At 42.1% G+C, this 12,768-nt stretch overlaps 1 long non-coding RNA gene across 1 annotated transcript; it reads left to right on the plus strand.

The window, feature by feature from the left end:
• Positions 1-9,977: 9,977 nt before the first annotated feature.
• On the plus strand, positions 9,978-12,620 carry LOC126994303 (uncharacterized). Its single transcript, XR_007748987.1, has 3 exons — positions 9,978-10,493; positions 11,574-11,637; positions 12,475-12,620. It is a non-coding gene; the product is annotated as an uncharacterized LOC126994303 (long non-coding RNA).
• Positions 12,621-12,768: the final 148 nt, after the last annotated feature.

Here is a 12,768-nt window from a genome sequence, read left to right on the forward strand (position 1 = left end):
CTGCACCAGGGCCATCAGCTGGGAGGTGAGGTGTGTGTACAGGCCTGGCCACACCTCCAGCACCAGCACCACCTTGCCCCACACCAGGGCCATCAGCTGGGAGGTGAGGTGTGTGTACAGGCCTGGCCACACCTCCAGCACCAGCAGCAACTACCCCCCTGCCAGGGCAATCAGATGGGAGTTGAGTTGTGTACAGGCCTGGCCACACCTCCAGCACCAGCACCACCTTGCCCTGCACCAGGGCCATCAGCTGGGAGGTGAGGTGTGTGTACAGGCCTGGCCACACCTCCAGCACCAGCACCACCTTGCCCTGCACCAGGGCCATCAGCTGGGAGGTGAGGTGTGTGTACAGGCCTGGCCACACCTCCATCTCACCCTGAAACACCAGACAGTGAAATAAAGTATAATAAATATACTGTATTATTATTATTATTATTATTATTATTATTATTATTACTATTGTGTTTGGCTTCCCCGTTAAGAGTGGTTCATAATGGGAAGTTTGTGATATAGTTGAGTAAAATAAAATATATATACCATCTTTTATTATTATTATTATTATTATTATTATTAGTAGTAGTAGTAGTATCATCATCATTATTATGAGGTTTGACTTCCCTGCTGGAGTGATTCACACTGGCAAGTGTCTGGATGAGGAGACAGAGCTGAGAACATCCATGAATTTATGAAAGTAAGTACAGTTGTATGAAAGCAGAAATAGAGGCAGGTCAACACAAGCTAGGTTAAAATCCTCTATACTATGACTAAGTAAATGCAAACAAAAACCAGACAAGCAAGCAGAGACAGACACACACACACACACAGATACATTGTGACTTAGAATGACCTGGAAAATAGAGAAAATTGAGCTCAAGCTAAAAATATTCATGAATTTAAAGCTAAACTTGATAAACTGACATTTGGAGACAGGACCAGTGTAAAGCATCCTGTATATTACTAGGTAAATACACACACACATACAACCTCCACCCTAACGGACATACACAAGAGCCCAGAAGTGTAGCTCAATTTCTATATATCACAACTATAGTCTGCTCACTTAATTCTGACCCAAGCTGACAACATAAACCTAAGCGTGGTCATAAGCACAGTGCAGATTAGCAGACAGTGCTGCGTGAGATAAACACAAACAGAGGTTAAAAAAAAACTTGGAAGCCACAGCAGCAGCCAGTCAGCACTCAGCTTGCAAACACGCTTGGGTTTATGTTGTCAGCTTGGGTCTGACTTAAGTGAACAGACTTTAGTAAGGCTTTAGGCCAAGAGAGAGAGAGACTGAGAGAGCAGGACTTGCCTTTTCACCCCCCACTGCTGAGTCATAACCAGCAGACACAACACTATAACTAACTCAGGACCAAACTAGAAGAGAAAATAGTCGTGCTTAGGGTTCAAACGGCACAACAGGTTCAGTCTAGCCTCCTCTGATCATATGCTGAGGTTTGTGCATAGGTGTGTGTGTGTGTATTTACCTAGTTGTAGTTCTACAGGGCCTGGGCTTACGCTCGTGTGGTCCCGTCTCCGTATCTATAATTATCAAACTTTTCCTTGAAACTTTGCACACTCTTCGCCGATACTATTTCTTCACTTAATCTATTCCAAACCTCTATATTTCTTTGTGGGAAGCTATATTTCTTTATGTCTCTTGAACATCTTCCCTTCCTCAACTTTTTACTATGTCCTCTAGTATTCCTGCTGGAAGGTTCCTCTCTTAGTAGCAATTTCTCGTTATCCACTTCTTCCATTTTACTCAATAGCCTATATATTTGTATTAGGTCTCCTCTTTCTCTTCTTTGTTCTAGTGTTGGCAAGTCCATTTCCTTTAGTCTCTCTTCATATGTCAGTCCCTCCAGTTCTGGAACCATTTTTGTTGCCATCCTCTGTATTCTTTCTAGTTTTACTATGTGTTTCTTCATATGTGGAGACCACACTGTTTCCGCGTATTCTAGTTTAGGTCGGATCATAGTAGTTATTAATTTTTTCATAATTTCTTTGTCCATGTAGTGGAATGCTATGCCTATATTTCGCACCATGTTATATGTATCACCAAAGATCCGATTTATATGACTTCCTGGTTGCATATAATCTTGCATTATTACTCCCAGGTCTCTCTCTTCATTTACTTTCTTTAATATTTCACCATCTCCCATTTATATGTCTATTTTGGTCTTTCTACACTTTTTCCCATTTCCATAACATGACATTTCCTCACGTTGAATTTCATCTCCCATTTCTGACTCCATTTCCAAATCTTGTCTAGGTCCTCTTGCAGCTCCTTGCAGTCTTCACTGTTTCTTATCTGACTTTGCAGTTTAGCATCATCTGCAAACAGGCTCATGTAGCTGTTTATTCCCTCTGGCATATCATTAATATAGACTAGGAAGAGTACTGGTGCTAAAACCAACCCCTGGGGCACTCCACTTTCCACCGCTCTCCATTCCGATCTAGTGTCCTTAACCACGGTTCTCATCTCTCTTCCTCTTAGGTAGCTTTCCATCCAGCACTTCATTTTCCCTCTCACTCCTCCTTTATTTTCTAGTTTCCACAGCAGTCTTGAATGTGGAACTTTGTCAAATGCCTTCATTAAGTCTAGGTAAATGCAATCCACCCATCCGTCCCTTTCCTGTAATTTGTCCGTCACTCTTGAGTAAAAGCTCAGCAAGTTTGTCGCACATGAGCGGCCTTTCCCAAACCCATATTGATTGTTTGTGATTAGATTATGTTCTTCTAGAAATCTCATCCATTGTACTTTTATTCATTTCCCACATATTTTGCATACTACACTGGTCAGAGACACCGGTCTGTAATTTAGGGGTTCTTCCTTTTTTCCACTTTTGTACATAGGTACCACTTCTGCCCTCTTCCACTCCCTAGGCACTGTGCCAGTTTTAATTGAGCACCTAATGATGTCATATATCGGGCCAACTAGCTCATTTCTGCATTCTTTAAGTATAAAACCTGAAACTCCATCCGGTCCCACGGCCTTCCCTTCTTCCAATTCCCCCAATAGTTTTTTTATCTCCTCTTTATCTATTTTGACCTCTTCCATATATACATCTAAGTTGTTTTCTTGTGGTTCATTAAATAATGATTCTTTGGTAAACACTTGCTGGAATTTTTTGTTAAATAATTCCGCCATGCCTTTGGGATCCTCAATCTCTACATTCTCTTCAGTCAGTCTTTCAATTGTTTCTCTTGATTTAATTTTTCCATTTATAAATCTATAAAATAATTTAGGTTGTTCTTTACACTTTTCCACAATATCCTTTTCGTATCGTTTCTCTTCTTCCTTTCTCACTTTCACGTATTCATTTCTCGTTGCCTTAAAGTCTTCTTTGTTTCTTTGATTTCTGTTTCTTTTTAATCTTGACCACGCTTTGTCTCTCCTTTCTTTTGCCTTTGCACATCTTGCATTAAACCAGTCCTTTTTAGCCCTCTCCCTCGGTCTGTATTTTGGTACGAACTTCATAACCCCTGTGTTGTACGCCCTCAAGAAAATATCATATTATCCTTGAACTTCGCTTGTACTCATTAACTCTTTCCAATCCATTTCACCAAAAAACTTCTTGAGGTTTTCCACCCCTGCTTTCCTATAGTTTAATCTATTGCTTCTATAAGTCTCGTCTCGTTCCCTTCCTTCCTCCTCCATTTCCATCTCTATGAGCACGTGATCACTTTTTCCCAGGGGCAATCATACCTCAATTCATCCTTCACATGAATCTCTCTTGTCAACACCAAATCCAGTCTTGCCGGTTCATCGTCTCTTCTATATCTAGTGCTTTCCTTCACCTTTTTTTTTTTTTTTTTTTTTTTTTTTTACAGCCTATTGCGCCGGTAGGCTTCTTCCCGGTGGATCCTGATGGTCGGTCCAAGGCTTCTCTCCGGTAGGTCCTGATGGTCGGCCCAGCCCGTTCTGGCGCAGGCGAGTGTTTATAGTGGCGCCATCTTGCATTGGCTCATGCTGCCCTCCCAGAGCTCATCTTTGATCCTAGAATCTAGAGTCCAGGTTGATAGGTGGTCTTCTGGACAGCATGTGGGTAGTTTTAAGCCACTCGGCGGCGGCTGAAAAATCCCAGCTTGGTGGCACCGGGCGGGGATTGAACTCGCGTCCTCCTGAACACGAGGCCGTTACTTTGACGACTCAGCCACCGCCTCCCCAAATCAAATTTTCCATCATTAAATTCAAGAATCTATTCCCCCATGCCACATCACTACCATTGCTCTCGAGCCTCTCCCAGTCAACCTCTTTGCAATTGAAATCTCCAACAAGTATTACTCCTTTGTTTGCCTTAAGCAATCTCCTCAAACTCTGTATGGTGTCATCAATAATGTTTTCATAATCTTCTTTACTCCATGATGTAGTTGTTGGTGGTACATATGCTACTGCAATCGTCATCCTTTCTCTATTCCTGATTTCCAAGCTTACACTCATTATCTCTGCTTTTCCCTCTCCATATTCAATTGTTTTTACTAATAACTCTTTCTTTATCATTATCACCACTCCTCCTCCGCCTTTGCCCATTCCATCCTTCCTCCACACATTGTATCTTCCATCTAACTCAATTTGGATGTTTTCCTTTAGTTTAGATTCAGTTAGGCAAACTATCATGGGATCCCTCTCTTTTAGGTAATCTTGCAGCTCTATTTTACTAGAGATCAACCCATCTACATTTGTGTACATTATTCTTATTCCCCTCTCTGTATCTTTCTTATCTAGTTTTCGCTCCCCTTTCTCTTCTCCCTTATGAACCATTTCTTGATTCGATCCCCCGAAATTCTCCAAAAAAATGCTTCTTTTTCTTCCTCAGATCTTGCGTTATTTTTTGCTTTTGTCTCTGCCAGTAATTCATTCCATTTCATCCTTTCTTCTTCATTTCTATTTTTCTTTATATATATATCCTTACATCCTTCCGTTTCTTTTAGTTTAGTTGTTCTATATAGTATGTCTTCGGCTGCCATTTGTGATTTTAGCTTTAACTTAACTGGTCTAGTTTTCCCTTCAATAAATGGACCCATTCTATAAATTTCGTCTACTTCCTCCTCGATACTCTGCCTTTCTGCATCATTTAGGTTCTTGAGCAGGTCTTTGACCGATTTCAGTTCCTCTTTATCCCTTTTTGGTTTATATGTTATATTCTTTTCTTTCATCCCAAAAATAATAACACTTCTTTTTTTGTCCGCTACTTCTCTCACTAATTCTTCATTTTTCTTTAAGGCCTTGACTACCTCTTTCTCCACGTCTTCCTTATCCTCTTTCATTTGCTGTGTGTGTGTGTGTGTGTGTGTGTGTGTGTGTGTGTGTGTGTGTGTGTGTGTGTGTGTGTGTGTGTGTGTGTGTGTGTGTGTGTGTGTGTGTGTGTGTGTGTGTGTTGGGGTCCTAATCGGTCAATCAGATTGTATCTTACTGACAAAATGTGTCAAATGTAGCAATTTCAATATGGTATGCCACATAAACTGTACTGCATTGTAGGGATCTTGCTTTTCCTGTCCCTCAAGCCTGGACATCTAACGCCGCCTAGTAATGAAGGGGAAAAAATTCACACTAAGCTGCACACAACTTTCTACTCTGTCTCATTCCTATGCTATACAAATCCCTTATGCAGGAGTAAACCACCGTCTGGATTCCTTTATCCCTTTTGCTGGTACACTCTGGAACAAACAAGCTTCCTTTGTCTGTGCTTCCTCCTGCCCATGACTTGAACTCTTTCATGAGGGGAATATCAAGACACCTCTCCACCTGTAACTGACTCTCTCCAGACCACTCACTTCTATCTACTTTTACAGGAGCAATGCATAGTGGGCTTTTTTTCCCCTTGAGCTGCTTCATTTACTGGACAAAGGAAAAAAAGAAAAAGAGCTTCTCACTCCCTTGGCCTCTGTCTTTTCCTGACCTACTAACAATGACCAGAGCTGCCCAGCCTCAACCTCTGCCTCACCTGCTTCTCCAGACTTGCCATCGGTTGCTGCTGCTGCCGCACCCCCAGCAAGAGGCTGACCGCGCGGGGATTCCTGGCTGACGTCTTCCTCTGGGGCATGTCTTCCGTCATCCTGCAACACAAAGGTTCACCTTCATCAACTGGTTAAGATTTATTTCAGAGGCAATATTTGCCCAAGGTTTTTGATATGGGGTCATTTTCAATAATTTTAAATGTAGAAATTCAACTGTGACAAAACAGAGCCTTGAGGACACATTATTGTGGGGATAAATGCCTAACAGATAGCCTATCTGTTAGGCATTTATAGTGCACATAGGTTGCCCAGGTTGTCTGAGCAACTGCCGTTTTGCCCTTCTCGGCTGATGTTGCCCTTCTGAAAAATAGTGTTACGAATGTGTGTATTTTTTCCTAATATTATTTCCTCCAGGGACGTTATTATAGTCCCCGTTTTCTATTTTTACCCTCCCTCCCCTAGTGCTGTTGCAAAAGTAACCAATGATATTTCCGCTTCCAACAAAACATTATTACACTGAAATTACCTATTTAAATATAAGTATTCATCAATCTAAAATTATTTTAACTATTTTCTCACATTTGAAAACTTATAATATTAGCTATCTAGCTAGTTAATTCATTCCCGCCAAAACGTACTTGAAGCGTCCCTCGCGGCGTCACAGTCACCTCCCCCGCGACCGTCGCGACGCCTTCACACACGTCCCCTCGCAGGTAAAACTCCCCCATATTCACCGTATTTTGTATAGTTAATAACCTTCGATAACATGTGCTGCTATAACAACTAGTGAGTTAAGGATCCCTAGAAGGCTGTGATAACTATGAATCCCATATTATACAGTTGACCGGGTGAAGTGAGGCATGTTGGGTATGATAGGCTGGACTGCTTGCATCACCCGCAGCCCAATACCCACCCTTCATACCGACTCACGATTTGCTTTTTTGTGTGTGTGGGGGGTTGCCTTTTTCAGGTTTGAGCAACTGCCCTCTAAAATTCCTGTGCACGTCCCTGCAGATAGGTAATAACCAATATCTATAACCATTGCAAAGTGGATCACAGGGATTTATCAAAAACTACCCCGTGTGCTGCCACTCCATGTTTTCTAGGGTGAATACAAACCCATCAAAGCCTGACATGATAACCAATATCTATACCCTTGTAAAGCATATCAAAAATTTATCAAAAATAATATACAATAACAAGTGGTAGGCATTGCAACCAAGAAAGGACCTTGCACAAGCACTAGGTAGCTTATGACACACTTGTGAGACCAACACTGGAATACTGCTCCACGGAGTGGGATCCATACACACACAGAAACATTGATAGGCTAGAACAAATCAACACCAAGGCAGCAAGGTTCATTACAAACAATTACACTTGAACGTCTGGCATCACAACACGGATCAAACAACAGATAAACATGGACCCTCTTCACATACGCAGACAAGCACACAGACTTACACTGATACACAAGATCACAAACACTCACACTGACATTGACCCACACACATACACAATGCAAACAGTCAACGTACTCATAACACACACACCCATAAATACCAAACATATCACACTAACACTGATGCATACAAGCACTCATACTTTCCACACACCATGTGTGACTGGAACAGCCTCCCTCAACAGATTTTAGACTGCGGTACAATACTCATTCAGAAAACAAATACACACTCACTTGTCACCACAACACACCAACACTAACAATTACACTTGATTCACTTCCCTCCCCTGCACACCCGGCTCCCCTGTCACCCAACAGCAAACACAAATATGCATGTTATGCACCTGAATGGGTGCCCTGTGTATTATAAATCAAGATCAAGGTAATTTAGCTGTGCAGGTGTAACTAGTAATTTTGCACTTGTGCACCGGCATGAGTGCAATATTATACAAGACTGAGCACTGCACTGCTGATATTTACTGAAGAACAACACTGTGCAGGTTATTGCACAGCGCCCCACCACTAAACTTAACAGATCTATTCAAATTTAACATCACCTGCTGGGTGGGGCTTTGTCCCCGTCAACCCTACTGGCAGACCTTTCATAACAAATGTGCAATCTCCCCTTCAGACCTTTTTGTTCTAACTCCTGATCTACCCACTAGAGGCCACCAGCACTAAATACCACATGTTAGGACCCAGCTTGAACTAAGGAAGAGGTCCTTCAGTGTCAAAGGCATTCCTTTGTGGAATTCCCTCCCTGAATCCCTGGTCACCCTCCAGTCTCTACCTCTATTTAAATCAGCACTAGCTCATCATCTTGGGGACAAACTTTTGGAATATCATTAAATGGACTGTAGCTCTACATCTAATCGTATAAATTACATTACAAATTGACTGCAAATGATGGACTATCCAGCTCTTTCATTAGTATTTGTTTTTGTTTATGTAATTAAATATTGAGAGCTGGCGCATCAGCTGAGTGCTGGCTTCCCCTCGTCATCATGTGGACTGTGGGGTCGGGAAGCCCACCAGGTGAGTAAACCAGGTGAGTTAGTTTGAAATATCCAAATCTGACACACCACCTTCTTAGGGGGCATTACCTTTGTTCCCCCTTGACCCCTGGCGTGTGTCATGCAACACCCACTCAACAGGAACAGCAGGCACCCATTTAACTGTTTCTGCAGGGAATGGTTATGTAAAAAGCTGAGCAGCAGTACAAGGCACCTCAGTAAGGTGTCCAGCAGCCCCGCGGGGCGGCGGGTGTGATGCTGGAGGAACACCAAGGGCCGGGGGGCGTCTTGGCCATGCCGGTCACACACTCCATCATTACCTTCCCCTCGTAGGATCAGCTTCACCTAGGCTTAGGCATGCCCCGCTACGCCTTGTTCAGGCTGTCATGGTGGTGAGTGTCTGGCAGGAGGCTGTGGGTGTGTGGCGGTGAGTCTGCCGCCCGACCCTGCACGGAGATGACACACACACACACACACACACTGCCTGTCGTGTCCCTCCGCCAGGCCACACGCGGCACACACTGGACAGTAGTCTTGCCCCGGGTACTCGCGCGGCGGTGCTGGCGTCCCCAACACTCGTCGTTCCTGCAGAGTCGCTGCTGCCAATGTTTGTGTTTTTTCAACGGGACGCTTATCGTGCCACACCTGCTCATATTCCTTTTCTGAGTAGTGTGAGGATGAAACTGTTTTGCTCCTATTATTTATTTGTTGCTGATTTGTGTCGTCACCTTTTGTGGGTACTGGATTCTCACCAACCACTGGCTCAGGGACCAACGTGACGGAGGTGAGCACCGAGGCAACGCGCAGAACGATTATATACGCCCCAAACCTTACCTTGCCCTCCCTACACACACACACACACACACAAACACAAACACACACACACACACACACAAACACACACACACACATGGAATAATAAAAAAACTGAAATATTTATCTTAAACGTGAATTAAGGGTCATCAAAGGAGGAAGAAAATTATATTTATATTCATAATGTAACGTACCTGCCGGCATACCAACACCACAGAAGCCAGTTAAAAGCCAATTGGGAAAATTGGGAATAATCCCTTGTACATGGCCATGGTTATTTACCGGATCCAGTTCCTCCTCAGCCGAAACAATACCGTAGAGGTTAATATGTCATAAGTAGATAAGGGAAGAGAGCGAGAAATACGAACTACAGCTTGGGTTGGCACCCCTGATATAAATCCAGCCGGATCCCTATTTTTATATATATTTATACTGTTACGCAGACAAGAGCGAACCCGCACCCGAATGGTGGTTCACGGGGACGGACCGCCATGATTCACCCTCCTCACCGACCCGCCACGTAGGCCTCGGCGAACCAGGGGCGGTATACACAAACGTTCTTAGCATCGGTAAGTGCACTTAACGGCAAAGAATCGTTAAGTTTTCTACTTAAATGGCTGCCGCTTAGCGCTGAAGCTGGAGCACTTAGCGGGCGGAAAATTTAAGGCGGGGAAGGGGCTCCCATAGCACCGTTAAAAATGTATAAGTATTGCAACATGGCGGATTACAGCGGGAGGAAAGGCATCACCTCCTAATATATCTGCCTCGTCAAGATGAATTGGAGGCGTGTAATGATTTGAAACTCATCCTGAAATATCTGTGGACTGTGCTGACCGTGCTGAGATGAGTGGTTCGGCGAGGCGGACCTTGGAAACACCTACATGGCCATCACGACTGAAGTGGTGTTCGCCGACAGGTAAAATGCAGGTGCAACCTTCACAGACTGACAGAGATTGAGTGATAACAGACACTGGAGACCCTCCAAGCGATGGCTGGTGACCGCCTGCCACCATCCACAGGCTGTTACACAAGGAGCCCTGGGAGTAACCTTGCTGGAAGCCCCGCGGGCCGCAGTGTGTGGCTGGCGTTATACAGCCCCCAGCCATCGCCTGGAGGGCATCCAGTGTCTGTTATCACTCACCTTAGGTAGTCTGTGAAGGTCCAGTCATCACTGGTGCACGTGTATCTTACCTGTGATCAACACCGGCAGCCACAGACTCCTGCCCAAGGAACGAACACAGGTGAGCCAATATTTTACCTCGCCAGACTTATCCTTTACAATATTCAACTCTTTTAACCTAACACACCTGTTAATCTCGTGACTGACTTCAACAAACGTTTCCCACCAATCTTACCAAACCCTAAACAATACCTATTTGGGTCACTAGTGTCTGTTATTTAATTTTTACTTGACTAACCTCCCAGCGGCGATAAACCAAACCTAACCTGGGTAAATTTATCACTGACATATAGTTATTTCAACTTAATCTGTTATTTAAGATAGCCAGTTTTAACCAAATCAACAATTATTTAGAAAAGTTGATATTTTTAACCTAACTCAAATGTCAGAAGTGTCCTAACAAAATTACCTTCCTTTGCTTATTTTTAGTAACCAAACCAAATCAATTTGACGTACCGGTAGCTCTTAAACCGAACTTGCTCAAGTACTCAAGCTTGCATCACTTATGACTTTTTTCCTTTAATCCTAAATCAACTTGTTTAGAAACCTTGCTCTGACATACCTAACTTAATATAAGTTCACCTCTCCTAACTCAGATAAATTTCCGATTTGTGTTACTGACTTTTTTAAACATACATTTTGATTTTGGACGTAAATTTTTTACCAAACTAACTATCATTCAGAATGTTGCCTTATTTTAACTTAACAAAAAATTATAAACGTCACCTAACCTCATTGATCCTACTTAACGAACGGTAGCTATCCTTTCTGTAAAATACCTCCCAGGAATCCCTGGGTGTTGCAAAATGATACTAATACCCATGCTAGCTAGCATTGTAGTATTGTTTAATTTGTTTTGGTCATGTCTTTTTTTTCAAATTTGAAATTAATTAGTTCACAGTATATTATGGCTTTTGTTATTTGCAGCTTCCTTTCTTATGAAGATCTAAAAGTGAATTTTATGATTAATCTTAGTCTTACTCCCAAATAGCTATTAAAGTCAATCAACAATGCTAAAATCTTTTTGAAAAAAAAATTGCAAATTGGTCCATGAGTCAAGAGTTTTGACTTCTGGACAAGTATAGATATAGATATAGGGCAGGTACCAAAGCATTTCTACTTGTAATGTATCTATTTGCAGTGATCGTGATGACATTGACAACAACGAGCAAGTCCTCCTAGAGACCTAGAGTGACCTCAAGCTGGTATTCGCCACATAACATTATTGTTTAATCATTTAGTTTTTGTCATCCAGCATCAAGCAGTCATTCCCATGCAAGAATATAATGCACAATATAAGCAACTTCACTTGCTAGAAAATAAGACAATGTTGCCAGCCCATATAGTGTGCACTGTGCAGTAAATAACTCATGTAGATAATGCCTGTTATTCTATCACATACTTATGTCGATGCAATGTCTTTTAGTTCTTGCTTCGGGTATATTAATTACTAATCCATTCTTATTTCTCCGACGGCCATTTCCTGTGTCGATACGTCAATCAGTTCAGTACTTTTATTTTCTTAGCTTGTGTTTTGCAATTCTTTGCCAATTAAATCACTGGACACATCTTAATAAATATCACAGATTTAATTATCATATATCAGTCCCATAAGTTTATTTCAGATGCTCTTAAAACAACATTTGTCCATTCATAGTCCAACTTAACCTGGTAGCAGCAACAGGCCAAATTTGTGGCTTTACCGTGTACCAGCGATGGGCCACATTTTTGCCATGATATAAACCCCCAAAAATAGATGATGCATAAACTGATCACAAATGTGTTGATATATATTATGAAATGGTTTGCGTGAGTGATGATTTTTCTCATTTTTCTCGCTCGGAGGAACCTTTAAGAAACATGATCCCAGCAGCTACCGGGTTAACCTCTTTTAGTATAGTACACTAATCAAGAAAAACATCCCAATTAATATATATATATATATATATATATATATATATATATATATATATATATATATATATATATATATATATATATATATATTATGTTGTTTATTTGAACTTGTACTCATATTTCAGGGCCAAACATGATGTGGAAGAAGAAATCAGTTGTCTCCATCAGTCGGGTTTGTGCCATGGCAGCTTTCTCCAGCTGTCCGGCAGAGGTCCAGTCCATGCCATGGAGAAATTCAGCCCCCAACAATGAGATGGCATGCCAGAGATGGATCTGCAGCTTCTCCTCCAATCAATCAATCCTTGCAATGCCCTTTCTCTTTTCTCTCCTTCTGTACCACCATGCTTACACATAACTGATCCAAGGTACTTAAATTCGTTAACCTCCTCCATTTCTTCACCATTCAAAATTATTTGGCA

This window comes from Eriocheir sinensis, unplaced genomic scaffold (genome assembly GCF_024679095.1).
Source record: "Eriocheir sinensis breed Jianghai 21 unplaced genomic scaffold, ASM2467909v1 Scaffold77, whole genome shotgun sequence".
Taxonomy (NCBI): domain Eukaryota; kingdom Metazoa; phylum Arthropoda; class Malacostraca; order Decapoda; family Varunidae; genus Eriocheir; species Eriocheir sinensis.